Consider the following 13,960-nt stretch of genomic DNA (forward strand, 5'->3'; position numbering starts at 1 on the left):
TCAATTCACCAAATTAATGTACATGACACACAGCAAAAGGCCTGTCCAGGAAAGCCTATCCAGAACCCTTCACTGACATGTCAGCGCTCATCTCCAACTGCTAGGAGGCTGGGAAACTCTAAGCTGCAGGACTGGTGATGAGGAAGGCAGAGACGAGGGCGATCATGTAGGGATGTCTATTGCTGTTTCAGTGGTAGAGCGCTTGCCTAACATGCTTGAGTTCTGGGTTCTATTCCTAGCACCACACATACACACAGAGAGAAGTCATTTGGTCTTCCATGATACTTTACTTGGAATGTGAGGGCTCTTAATGGGAAAAGGTGGGCATTGTGGCCTATGGAAAGGAACTTGCCCTTGTTTTTAGGTTGATGTTCTGGTACTCAGGCGCCATATCAAAATTAAAACCACCCCCCCCCAAATAAAACCAAACCCCAAATTCACCAAAATATATATTTAAAATTTATCTCATTTGAAGCAATGCTGTTCTTTTTAAATTCATGATGTATTTATTGGGATAATTCCCCACTCATCTTCAACCAAGGTGCTTTGAGTGCTGTGTCCTGCAGGCGCAGACAGCCTTGCTTTTTCTTCTGTAGGCTGACAGGGCAGTACAGCAGCCAGCACACGAGACTGCCCTTTGTTTATGGCTGAAGACTGGGTTGATTTTATGACATCCTGGGCACTTCACGGCCATTAATAGGAGTTGCAGTTCTGTATCAGGCCCCACTTCTGTTTCCTGTTCTCTTCTGGAGAGGGATAAAGGAAATACTTTGCAAAAGGCATATCCTCATAGGTCTGAAAGAAAGTAATGTATTCTCTAATAAAATTAGTCTTTAAAAAATCCAAGCAGGGGACTAAAGAGAGCTCAGCCATTAAGAGTATGTACTGCTCTTGCACACGTTCCAGAGTCTATTCCCAGCACCAAAACGTCAGCTTGCAGCTGCCTGGAACTCCAGTTCCAGGGGATCTGGTGCTCTCTTCTGACCTTTGCTTGCTCCTGCACACACACACACATACTTACACAGGTACCCACACATATCCATAAAAAAGAAAAGAATAGAGAGATTACTTGCCTAGCATCGCAAAGCTGTGGGCTCAATCCCCAGTACCAAAATCAAAACAAAACAACCGGCCAAGTTGTGCCATGTGGCACATGCCTGTAATGAAGGCACTGGAGGATCCGAGGCAGGAGGATAGCCATGAGTTTGAGACCAACCTCAGCTATGTGGTGAGCACTCAGCCAAAGAGTTTTTTTCAGGAACAACTGGTATGGAGCACAGTCTCTGAGGATGCCTTGTCTGTGGGAGAGAGAGAGAGCATGTGAGATCAGGGACATCTAGAAAGGCCTAAGGGGGCTCAGAGTGCTCAGGGTTAATAGGGAGTTGAGTAGGATGCAAATAGACCCTGGCTTTGGTCCCCAGTATTTCATAAACTGGGTGAAATAGTGCACACTTTTAATCCTAGAACTCAAGAAGTAGAAGCAGGAGCATCAGAAATTCATAAGATGTCCTGCTGTGGGCCAGCCCTGAGGTATATAAAACCCTGTCTCAAGAAACCAAAACAACAAAAAGCCCACAAACAAATGTCAAAAGCCAGGCATGGTGGGGCACGGGTTTAGTCCCAGCACTTGGGATGGGGAGGCAGAGGCAGGGGAATCTACAAAGCAAGTCCAGGACAGCCAGCCGGGCCTATTACACAGAGAAACTCTGTCTCCGTAAAGAAACAAACAAACAATAACAACAACAAAACCAACCAACCAAAATAAAACATAACAGAACAAATAAAACAAAACAAAACATGAAAAAACAACAACAACAGCAAAACCCAGAAAAGCCAAACCAAACCAAACACCAGAAAGGCCTAGACAAGTGAGACAGACTCTGAGGTCCGATCTCAGCAAGCACACTGCCACTTAGATGTCAGCTTCAGGAAGGACCTATACTTGGGTGGAGACACTCATGACTCCAGATAGCTGAGTGACAAGGCTGGGCCAGCTCACCAGGCCACAGGAGAGGAAAAGGCCTCAACTAACCACTTTGTGTAAGGAGAGTGGATAGAGCACAGAGCTTTGAGGCCTCTGTTAGGAGAAGCAGGGGAGCTGCCTGGGTCCTGCCCAATGATTGTCAAGCATAAAGCTGGCTCTCATTAATCAGTAATGAAGTGCAGAAGGCAGGCATTGTTTATGGATGTTACCCTAGCAACCTGGGAGCAAAGCAGAGGAACAAACATTTCCGATGCCAATTCCCTCTCAGCCCCCTGCACCATGTTGGCTTTTCCCAGCAGACACACTGACTGTCTAGATGGATCCTTGATAATAGGGTGGAGAGGCCACCGTGCCACCCTCCAGGCCTGTGTCTCAGGGCTCCTGTTGTGTGAATCTTAGCTGTGGTGCCCTCAGTCACCACTTCAGCCTCCTTCAGGCTGTAGGGGTGCGGGTGAGGGTTAGGGAGAGTGGAGACTGGGTAGTCCTGCTCTGGTACCAGCTAGCTCCAGGTTCTCTTTGGTCTCATAAGGAAAACTGCTATCGGCATCCCCAGAACCCTACCCTTCCCTCTGCTCCCCATTCACTCTTAGCTCTCTCCCCAGGGGACATATGGGAAAGCAAACCCCTCTAGTGAGGATGGAAAACCCTCCAGGACATGGAGGGCCCATGGGCTTCTCATGCTAATCCCCTCGCCTGATTTTTTTTTCCATCTCTAATCATTTTATGAATACAAGAGTCCATGTTCACCATCAGACATTCTGGGAATGTGGAAATGTGCAATACAGACCATTCTTTGTGATTCCACCATCTGGAAATGACCATAGCTCACTCTGGCTTATATCTGTAAGGATATGTACATATATTCTCAATAAAAACAATTACTGTTTAAAATTTCTCTTTGTGTGTGTGTGTGCATGTGTGTTGGAACTGTGGAACTGAACTTGGGGCCTCACACATGCTAAGCCAGCAATCAGCCACTCAACTCTAGTCACAGCCCTAAATGTTGTTTCTTTCTTTCTTTCTTTCTTTCTTTCTTTCTTTCTTTCTTTCTTTCTTTCTTTCTTTCTTTCTTTCTTTCTTTCTTTTTTTCTTTTTTTGGTTTGGTTTTTCGAGACAGGGTTTCTCTGTGTAGCCCCGGCTGTCCTGGAACTCACTCTGTAGACCAGGCTGGCCTCGAACTCAGAAATCCACCTGCCTCTGCCTTCCAAGTGCTGGGATTAAAGGCGTGAGCCACCACTGCCTGGCTAAATGTTGTTTCTTATTGTGGTAAAATACATATAATTTTTTAAACTTTTATCAAATGTTTAAACTATTAAAATGTGAAAATTTTCATTTTAGCCTTTGTGTGTGTGGTACTGGGGATCAAACCCAGTTTCTTATTATGCATGCTAGGCAAGTGCTCGACCACTGAGCCATACACCTCTGCCCCCCTTCTTTTCTGTCTTACTAAATGGCATAGGTTGGCTTTTAACTTGTTATATAATCCAGACATTCCTTGACTTTCCAATTCTCCTGAGTAGCTGCTATTACTTTACCTGTCTGTCTAACTTTTTTTTCTTTTGAGTAGAGTAACCCATGCTAGTCTCAAACTCATTATGTAGCTGGAGGCCAGTCTTGAACTGCTGATTATCCTGCCCCCAGTTCCCAAGTGTTAGCTTTACAGGTGTGGACCACTATACCCAATAACGGGGTGCTGCAGAGGGAACCCAAAACTTTGTATGCTCTACCAACTGAAAAACATTTCCAGTCCTTTACATACTTTATTATTATTATTATTTAGTTTTTTGAGACAGGGGTTTTGTGTGTGTGTGTGTGTGTGTGTGTGTGTGTGTGTAGAGCCTTGGCTGTCCTGGAACTCACTCTGTAGATCAGGCTGGCCTCTGCCTCCTGAGTGCTGGGATTAAAGCTGTGCACCATGACACCCCATTTTATCTAGCCTTAAAAAGGAAGGGAAGCCATATTTCCCATGCCATGGATATATATTGAAGACAAATATTGACTTAACTGAGGTTCCTTGAATAGACAGTTTCATAAAGACAGACTGGAGAGCAGCGGTTGGCATGGAGGAGAAAGGAATTGGAAGTGGTGGAGACAGTGTAAGTTTGAGAAGATGAGAAAGGTCTAGAGATGAGTGGTCCTGAAAGGAACATGAAGAAGATGTTGTCACAGAACCTCAGGTGGCAAAGGAGAAAAATGAAGAAGCCAATGGCAGGGTGATGGAGAAGTGGATTTGCTGAAGAAAGCTGCTGCTCTCAAGCTGCATCCTGGCCTCTCACCCCAGCAGTACTGGCAGTAACGTTCACATTATCAACCTCTAACTCACCTGGAGAGGGAGGCCCAGGGCTTAGTTAGCTCGTGAGGATGTGGAGCATGAGATGTTCATGGAACTCAATGGGCAGCTGGAAGAGCTGGATGCCGACAAAGCTGAGATGGGGACCTCAAGGGTCTTCCACGGATTGGGTTTCACACCTGCCCTGCAGTGAAGGAAGCTGCAAGACTTCAGTGGTGGCTGGCAGACGAGAGGTGTTCTTGCCAGAGCCTTCTTTCTTTGGTTCTTCATGCTGCTTCTGGACGAGCCTAGTAACCACCTGGACCTGAATGCTTGTGTGTGGCTGGAAGAGAAACGTTCAAGTACATTCTGGTCCTTATGTCCCATTGCCAGGCTTTCTGAATGAGGTCTGCACCAATATCATCCACATACACAAGAAACTGAAGTATCATATGGGTATGTTCAGTATGTAATTCCATCTATAGTAATCTGGAATCTGGCATTGACCTGACACAGGAGTGGCTCTGGAAGGACCCAACAGTGCAGGGAACTCCACTGTTCTGCTAACTGGAGAGCTACTGCCCGAAGTTGGAATGAGCTGGAAGCATTTTCATGTTACAATAGGGCATCACCACTTACAGGAGCAGCTGGTCCTGAACCTTTCGCCATTGGAGGACATGATGAAGTGCTACCCAGAGATCAAGGAGATGGAAGAGATAAGGAAGATCGTAGAGAGACAGCCTCATGAGGAAACGAAGGTGAGCCCAATCTAGAACCTGTGAGATGGGCAGAGTGTGGCTGGCCTGGCTGCCCTGGCAGAACCCTCACGTGCTTTTTTTCTGGGTGAGCGTACCAATCACCTGGACATGGAGACTACTGATGCCCTGGCAGATGCTCTAAGTGAGTTTGAGAGTGGCATGATGCTAGTCAGCCATGATTTCAGACTCATCCAGCAGGTTACGCAGGACATTTGGGTCTGTGAGAAGCAGACAATCACCAAGTGGCCTGGCGATATGATATCCTGGCCTACAAAGAGTACCTCAAGTCCAAGCTGGTAGATGAGGAGCCCTAGCTTGCCAAGAGGACTTAGAACGTATGAGCCTTCTGCCAGGCTTGGATTAGGAATGCCGACTGAAGACAGCCAGGCCAGCTGACACCTGGCCAGTCACTCAGGATAGGACCCTGGGGCTGTACTCCCGCATTGCTGCAATAATGCCCCCAGCCTTTCCCCTCAGCCTGCCTTCGTTGCATCATATCCCCAGCAGGACAGCACCTGTCCATGTCCCACCCTCCTTCCTTTTGGTTCTTCGTTGCATCATTTCTCCAGCAGGACAGCACCTGTCCATGTCCCACCCTCCTTCCTTTTGGTTCTGTTTGTCTGTACTCAGCTGGCTGTTCCCTCCAGATCCTTGCTGGTTACCTTGCTCTGAGAGATACAGCTAGGGGTACCAGGGTTAACCCAAAGGACCCAAGCCATGATCAGGCCCTGGAAGGATTCAAGAGCTTAATTTTGATGATGTTGGAGGAATACCGCCAGCCTATCACTCCTATTCATTATGGCTTCTGGTTTGGAGTGCTGGGCCAGGGCCTTAGTCCGGGTCAGTATTTTAATATTTATTTAATAGTGTACCTCTGTGTGTCATCTACAAAGTATCCAATAAAGAAAGAGGATATGCCAGGTGTGGAGGTTCATACCCTTAAGCCCAGCACTTGGGAGGCAGAGGCGGGCGGATCTCTGTGAATTCAAGGCCAGCCTGATCTACAAAGCAAGTTCCGGGACAGCCAGAGCAGTTACACAAAGAAACCCTGTTTTCGGGGGTGGGGGAAAGATATAGGAAGTCATAGTGCCCCCCTACACACACACACACACACACACACACACACACACACACACACACACACACACACAACATTCTTGAATCTGGGGTATAGCTCAGTGGTAGTGTATGGTTAGTGTGTGAGGCCCTGGGGTTGATTCACTAATTGGTAGCGCCACAAAACAAAAGAAAATATGCATAACTATACTATTGTAGAAAATACTTAATCTCAATTGGGGTTTCTACCCCACTTTTGATAATTCAATTCCCAGATAAGAAGCACACACCTTTTATATTTATAGCAAGCCTTAACCAGCACTAGCATTGGGCAGATATCTACCCTTTAAGCTATTAGAATCTCTAAAGTATAATTTGCCAGGCTCTGATGGGCTGATCTTTACAACTCACTTAACCCTTCTCCTCCTCCTCCTCCTCCTCCTCTTCCTCTTCCTTGTGGTTCCCCTCCGACCCCAAGCCCCGCCTATCTCAGTTCTGCCCAGCTATAGGCTGTAGGCATCTTTATTCACCAATTAGGGATAACTTGGTGGTGGTGGTGGTGGTGGTGGTGGTGGAGTAAGGTTACATAGTGTCACTTGGGTCAAAGTGCAGATTCTCCTTGGAGCAAGTGGGCCTGGGAGGGAAGTATTTAGCATTACAATACATAGAAACCGACCAAACCTCAGTGTTACTACTGCGCTACGTCCTCAGCCCCCAAAACTGTATCCTATGAAAGACCATCAGTTAATTTTGTTAAATCTCTCTAATTTCCCGTTTATTCCTGATGAATTTAACTCCTGGTAGGCAGGAGGGACCAGCAGGCAGATCCTCTCTTTTCTCAAGTCTCAGCGCTAAGAAAATGGCCTCTAGGATCTAGTCAGGATCCTGTTGTGCTTCTAGCCCCCAGCCTTGGAGCTATCGTATTTGCATACCACTTAGCAGTTTCTGTTGCCTAAAACTCACTCTCCTATCTTCCCCTCCCCACTTGCCAATGTTTCCTGGCTCCTGGAACTGGTCTAACTGCCCTTTCTAATGCTGACACTCTTCAATACATTCTTCACGTTGTGGTGACCAAGAAGTATAACATTATTTTTGTTGCCGCTTCATAACTGCAAATTTGCTACCGTTATGAATTGTAGTGTAAGCATCTGTGTTTTCCGATACTCTTGGACGACTCTTATAAAAGGGTCTCCAAAGGGGTCTCCCCCCCCCCCCCAGGTTGAGAACAACTTCAAAAGCCCTGCAGCTTGTTTGTGTCTGCAGCTGTGCTTTACACATTAGCATGCAGCTCACCTCACTTGCCTTAGTCTCACTTCTGGGCTCAGTGGAGGCACCCTTCCCTTGCAGAGTGCCCTTGCCTCTGGCATTCTTGCTAGCTCTAAGTTCCACACCGGGCGGTGATTTATGGATGGCCAATTCCTTAGGATCCTGTGAGTCTGGCCAAGTAATTTGGATTCAGTGCGAGGGGGACATTTTAAGCCAGGCAATGACAAAACCAGGCAGTATTTTCTGCAGACTTATATTTCCTGTCGGAGAAAGAACTAAATTAAATGTCCTTTACAAGCCGTGAGACCCCTGGCTTCCTCCCTGTAACTGGTAAACCCTTCCTACCTTATCGGTAAAGGGACAATATGCTTATTTAGGCTGGCATTCCAAAGCATGGCCAGGAAGTCATCCCCGCAGCCCCAGCACCACAAGATGGATGGCAGGCAGCACCGCGGGGAGGAAAGCGGTACTTAGAAGACATTGGAAAAGCACATGCGATCGCTGTGAGCAATCTGCTGGCGAATTTGGAAAATTAGATGAAAGGGACAATCTTCTGGGTGTAAAATAACAGCACTAAGAAACAGAATATCAAGGGCCAGCCAGATATTTCAGTGGATAAAGCTCTCATAGTGCAAACGACGACCTGAAACCGACATAAAGGAGAAAGCCGACTGCACAAAGCTGTGTTCTTTGATCTCCACATGCCCTCCCCCACCCACTCCCTCATCACGCAGGAAAAGAGACACACGAGCTTTTTTTTTTTTTTTAAATTAAAAGAAAGAAATGGAGTAACAAGCCAGGCATGGCGGTACATGCCTGTAATTCGAGCACTCAGACGCAAAGGCAGGCAGGAGGAACACGAGTTTGAGCCTAGCCTGGCCTATATAGTGAGATCTTGTTTTAGCCTTCTCACCATCCTGTCCAGCTTTGTCTCCAGCTAAGATCTTGCTCGACTTTGCTACCCACCACTTTTCCTGTGCAGCTGCCGCTGCCGCTGCGGCGCGGCAGAGTATCCCAGGGTGCCTCTCCTGCCCAGTTCATTTTGATGGCGCTATTAGAACCTACATATGCAAACGAGACACAGTAACAAGATCAGAAAGAAAGTGGTTGAACTCCCTTGAAAGTATAAAGCCAAAAATCCTAAGTATATCAGGAAGTTGTGTTCAGGAGCCGGCAACACGCCGAAACTCTTAAGATGGAGTCGAGGAGATGCTGGGACGCAGGGTCTAGTCCTGAGTTCCTGGTGAGATCAGGCTGAGTCTACACGCAGAAACCATGTCCCTGCCTGGCTTTTCCCGCCTCCAACAGTCTGCTGAGAGTCCTCCCTCAGTCACTCAGGCAGAACTCAGATCCAGGGCTGTGCAGTGGGGGAGGGATTTGTGCCCCCCTTGGGGGAATGTTGGGGGCAGGGGTGGAGCTGCGCACATGCGCACACTCATGCCCTTTGTTCCTCTCGATCCTCAAGTCTCAGAACACAGTAGTGATTATGGGTTTATTTCTCCCCAAGGCGGAGACCAAGTCTCATAAATATTTCTTTCCTCTCTCCAGCCTGAAACGGATGAGGCCAAAAAGATTCTGGCTTGAAGGAACTCCTGGAGAGGATTTGCAACTGCTGGAGCTACTGGGTACAAAGAAAGCCTTTTGGAATCTTGGTTTAAGCTGTGTAGGAAAACGAAAAACATGACCTAGTTAGTTTCCTTGGGTTGTCACATGCCAGCTAAGCCACTAGAATGCAGACTGGGATCTCTCTGATGGATTGCTGCTTGAATGTTAAAGTAATCTCTGAGCTGTTTTAGGAAAGGGTATGGCCACTCTCAGCCAGTGGGAGAGAGTGCTGCTGGAGCTGACTCCACGGCCATCCGGAGTCATTAAGGTTAGGACTATGGGGACATTGCTCTAGGGTTGCCTGTAGATTAGAGGGCAGAGCCTCATACAGAGAACCAGGAAGGCACTAAGTAAAACAGAAGACGAAGCTGGGTGTGGTGGCGCACACTTGTAATCCTAACACCGAGAAAGGAGAGTTTGAGTTCTATGCTAGCCTTATTAAAAACGCGCCACTAAAAAGGAGGAAGACAGAAGGCTGCCCACAGAGTGAAGGGTAGGGGCAAGGTGGGCAAGAGTAAGAGTGCTAGTTTTTAAGGATGTAACCGGATCCGGATGCTGTTTATGTCTGACCGGTAAATAATGAAGACACTGTTCCCATTCAAGTCCATTCAGTTGGGACGGTGAGACGGTGAGATGGCTCAGCCTGTAAAGGTGTTATTTGCTGCCAAGCTCAACTGCTTCACTTTGATTCTCAGGACTCACATGGTGGAAGGAGAGAACCAACTGACTTCTGTAAATTATCCTGGATGCCTTACTTGCTCTCTCTCTCTCTCTCTCTCTCTCTCTCTCTCTCTCTCACACACACACACACACACACAAACACAAACAGACACACAGACACACACACCGTCTCATACACACACATTTTCTGTCTCTGTCGCTCTTTCTCTCTCTGTCTCTGTTTCTCTCTCTCACACACAGTCTCATACACACATATTTTCTCTGTCTCCCTCTCTCTCTCTCTCTCTCTCTCTCTCTCTCTCACACACACACACAGAGAGAGAAAACCTGTTATTAAAAAAAATAAAATCTACTCAGTGGCCTTAAACTGGATATAATAATTTTGTGTAAACTTGTCTGAGCCATAGAGTACCCAAATATTTGGCCAAACATTATCTTAAGTGTTTCTCTGAAGGCATCTTTTGATAATATTAACATTTAAATTAATAGATTTAAATTAAGCAATTGCTAGGCAGTGGTAGCACACACCTTTAATTCCAGCACTCGGGAGGCAGAGGCGGGTGGATTTCTGAGTTCGAGGCCAGCCTGGTCTACCGAGCGAGTTCCAGGACAGCCAGGGATACACAGGGAAACTCTGTCTTGAAACCCCGCCCCCCAAAAAAGTTAAATTAAGCAAATTGGCTTTCTCAATGTGGGAAGACCTCATCCAATCAATTGAGAGCTTCATTACAGTAAAAAAAGCTGACATGCCCTATACCCTTAAAAGCAATTCCTTCTTCCTGTCTTTGAGCTGGGAGGAGTATATTTGTCTTATTTTGCTCCTGATTTCAGACTCACACTGAAGCATCAGCTCTCCCTAGGTCTCCAGTTTGCTGTCATTTGGACTGGTATCACACTATTTGCTCTTGTAGGTCTCAGACCTTTGGACTGAGGCTGGAACCAGGACACTAACTCTCCTGTAGCTCAAACCTTTGGACTTGGGTTAGCACTATGTCACTGACTCTCCCACAAAGCACAGTGCAAATCTGGGGACTTGTCAGCCTGCAGTGTTATATGTATGAGCCAACTAACATGTACATAACTTTTACTGCCTGTGTTTCTCTGAGGAATCTTGGCTTCTACATTGGATAAGTAAACCCCATTCCTCAATAAATATTCCAACAGATAGCGTGCCTTTTCAGTTTGGTCAGCAGTACTGTATTTTGTGGTTCTGGGGATGGAAGCCAGGTGCTGCTAGCTACACCCAGTAACCCCATGAAAACTCTGATAGGGCCCCGAAAGTCACCAACACAGCCCCCTTCCATAATTAGAACAGCCTGTCCAAGAGAATCTTCCTATCTCTCCCCTCTCTAGCTCACATCCACTTGGATTTGGTATCATCCAGCAGGAAGTGGGTGTGGCTTCCTGTCAATTTCTCCACCTTGTACTTCCTGCTCCCCAAGTTCTCGAGGGAGAGGCGGGTGGAGGGTGGGCAGGGCTAGCCAGGCATCTTTTACAGTGGTTCTCTCTGAGCCTGGCAGGTCTCTCTCTGAAGGTGAATCAGGACATTGCCATGGACTCTTCAGAAATTCTCACCCCTGGGGTCCCCCCCCCCATCTTAAAAACAGAGGCATGAGCACGGCTTCTTATTGTTCTGCCTCTTTATGTTTTGGTTTCTTCCTCATCCACCGTGGCAAGTCCTCTTGGACAGTCTCTGAAGGCCCTAAGTGGACTGTCTCTCCTGTGGGGCTGAGGAAGCATTCAGGCATCTTTTCCCTCGTGGGTTCCGAGTAAGGCTGATCCCAGCATAGCAGCACTGTCTTTGGCCATCGTGGCAATTAGCCATGTGTCTTTTCCCTTTAGAAGCTCCATCTGGAGTAGACCTCAGTGCAGGAGGTGGGTTTTACTTTCTCCAGTGTGGGTGTGGAGGAGCTGGGGACTACAGCACTTCCCTCTCCCAAGTGAACAAGTCTCTAGCCCTAGGGCCTCTGTGGTGGGAGGACTATGAGGACCCACTGGAGCATTTTGACATTTGTGCAAACACCCTGAGGGCAGTCTTGGAGGGCCTGTTGTCAGAGCCTTGGGTAAACAGTGTCCTTCTCCCTACAGAGGGTAATTATGCGTCCTACACTGGGGATGGGGCTTGATCTCTTGTGTCCTCAGCAGTTGCTCTGCCATCAACTTCACTTCTAACCTAGGCCACCAACTCCGAGACACATTTATACGGTGTGGTGTCTCTGAATGTCTGGTCACCTACAGTGATGATGCACTGGCGTCAGCTGTCCCACCCTCCCTGTCAAACTCTTTCTTGTCCCTCATTCCTATTCCCTGGGACCTGTCCACAAAATAAGGTAGCTTCAAGGAAGTCCTTTTACCAGGTCCTGCTTTGAGGACTTGGGTGGTGCTGTGGGGTGAGGAGATGGCCTTGGGCCCAGATCCCTTATTAGGTGTTGGCTTAGAGGTTGTAGCTTCCTACATGGGGGTGCAATCCCTTCACCCCAAGTCTCCTTACTTCTCTTGCTCTTCTCACTCTCTGGCTCATTCCTGGCTTTCATTTGGTGAGACCCCGCACGGCACTTTTGCAAGTCTGTATCTAGCAACTACTTACTTGGCCCTTGACTTTGAAATGATGTCACTTTGGCACTGGTTCCGTGTGGCTTGCTGTCTCCATAGACACTGTTGCATATTATGTGCGTGTTCATGTGTGTGCATGTGGAGGCCAGATGTTAGTGTCATATTTCCCCGTTTACTGTCCACTTTTTTTTTTCCGGAGACATGGTCTCTCTGAGGAAATCTGGACATCATCAGCTCTCTAGGTTGGAGAGCACATGACTGCGAGGGATCGCCCTGTCTCTGCTTCTCCACCGTCCTCTACAGCACTCCTGGGCTTTCCTTGGGTACCGGGAATCTGAACTCAGGTCCTCATGCTTGCCCAGCAAAGGCTTTACTGACTAAGCCCTCTCCCCATCCTCCTGCATTCCATTTTTGTATTTTGAGCCCTGAGTTCAAACCCTCTTCTGGGGAACGCTAATATCCAGGGTTTTTTTTTTTTTTTAATTATTTATACCATGATTTCCAGTTCTCCTACTACCCTCACTGACCAGTTTGGATCCATTGAGCTTAGTTATTAGTACCAGCCTCAAAATATGAGGTACAAATAAGTGCCTCTGGTGAAGTATTCTGCATCTATGAATGAATTTTGGGCTTCTTCCATCTGGCAACTAAGTGATTAGTTAGTTGCTTCTCACCCCTTTCCTAATGCCTGCTGCACTTTCCCACTGGCATGTCTCCAGGCTTCTTAGGTTAGCAAGCCCTGATAGCTTGTTATGTCCTCCCACAGAGGTCTTCCTCATGTATTTGTGGTCTTGGTGAATGGAGTCACCCAAACAGTCTCTCAGGCTGGCCACCTCAGGGATCTTCTGAAAGATGCAGGCTTCTCTACTCTTCCTACTCACCCCTATCTCTCCCAGATTTCACATCCTACCACGCAACCATTCCCTACCACTCAACCATGACCTCTGTTCTTGGCCTATCACCCCAGAAGCCCTGGGACTCTCAGGACTCCCTGCCCCTAATTACTGCTTTCCACATCAACTCAAACAGCATCACTTACCCCCCCCCCCCCCGCTGGATCTAGAACTCAGGGTCTTCTATATGATGAGCAAGCACTCGATCACTGAGCCACACTTCCAACCCAGGTCTTACCACTTTTCATTTTAGTAATGCTGGTGGTCCTTCCATCAATCAGATGATCCAGTAGCTCTCAATGAATGACCAAGAGCCACAAGTCTTCACAGATGGGCCCCAACTCCCTCTCCCAGGCTTAGTCTCTTCACATGAAAGATACCTAGAATCTTCCCTGAAGTCCAGCCTCTTGGGCCCAGTGGAATTGTGGTTTGAAGCTGTAAATCCTTCATTTCTACTACCAGACTGTGCACTCTGGTCTCTGACACTGACCTGGTGACTGAGTCGTTGCCACCTCCAGTCATTACTTTCTGCTCTTATCACATTACTTCATCCCTATAGGGAGTCAAGGTTCTCAGTGATGACTAACTATTAATTTTCAAAATCTCAAGGGTCATGCTAGCCACACTCAAATAGCAGCCATTTGAACATATATGCCCAATCCCCTGGAGAGCATCAAGGGATCAGAACCATTGGGAAGTTATGGAAGCAGCTTGCCTGCTCAGCTCTTATATCCTGGCTTTGAAGAGAGCATTCCAGAATACTGTCATCTTCCTCCACTCACACTTCTCAGTTGGTGATGTTCTGAGAAACTAAACTGGGACATGCTCAAAGTACCCACTTGGGTCCATTGGTCTACTAGGAACAGTCCTTGCTTGCTCTGAGAGTGGTCCATGG

At 47.4% G+C, this 13,960-nt stretch overlaps 1 long non-coding RNA gene and 1 pseudogene across 2 annotated transcripts, besides 1 other annotated feature; one reads left to right on the forward strand and one right to left on the reverse strand.

The window, feature by feature from the left end:
* Nucleotides 1–439: 439 nt before the first annotated feature.
* On the reverse strand, nt 440–13,532 carry 2010308F09Rik (RIKEN cDNA 2010308F09 gene). 2 transcript variants are annotated; one of them, NR_045429.1, is made up of 3 exons: nt 13,304–13,532; nt 1,217–1,298; nt 440–746 (listed from the first exon to the last, which is right to left on the reverse strand). It is a non-coding gene; the product is annotated as an RIKEN cDNA 2010308F09 gene (long non-coding RNA). The 2 variants fall into 2 exon arrangements; NR_045430.1 differs by lacking the exon at nt 13,304–13,532 and adding an exon at nt 2,000–2,082.
* On the forward strand, nt 4,126–5,349 carry Gm16481 (predicted gene 16481; annotated as a pseudogene).
* Nucleotides 6,630–9,792: an enhancer, noted in NCBI's record as "VISTA enhancer mm1613". NCBI's record gives its function as "enhancer in: somite[5/7] | limb[6/7]" and the evidence as "EXISTENCE:transgenic organism evidence [ECO:0001131][PMID:17130149]".
* Nucleotides 13,533–13,960: the final 428 nt, after the last annotated feature.

The sequence above is a fragment of the Mus musculus genome, chromosome X (genome assembly GCF_000001635.26).
Source record: "Mus musculus strain C57BL/6J chromosome X, GRCm38.p6 C57BL/6J".
NCBI classification, from domain to species: Eukaryota; Metazoa; Chordata; class Mammalia; order Rodentia; family Muridae; genus Mus; species Mus musculus.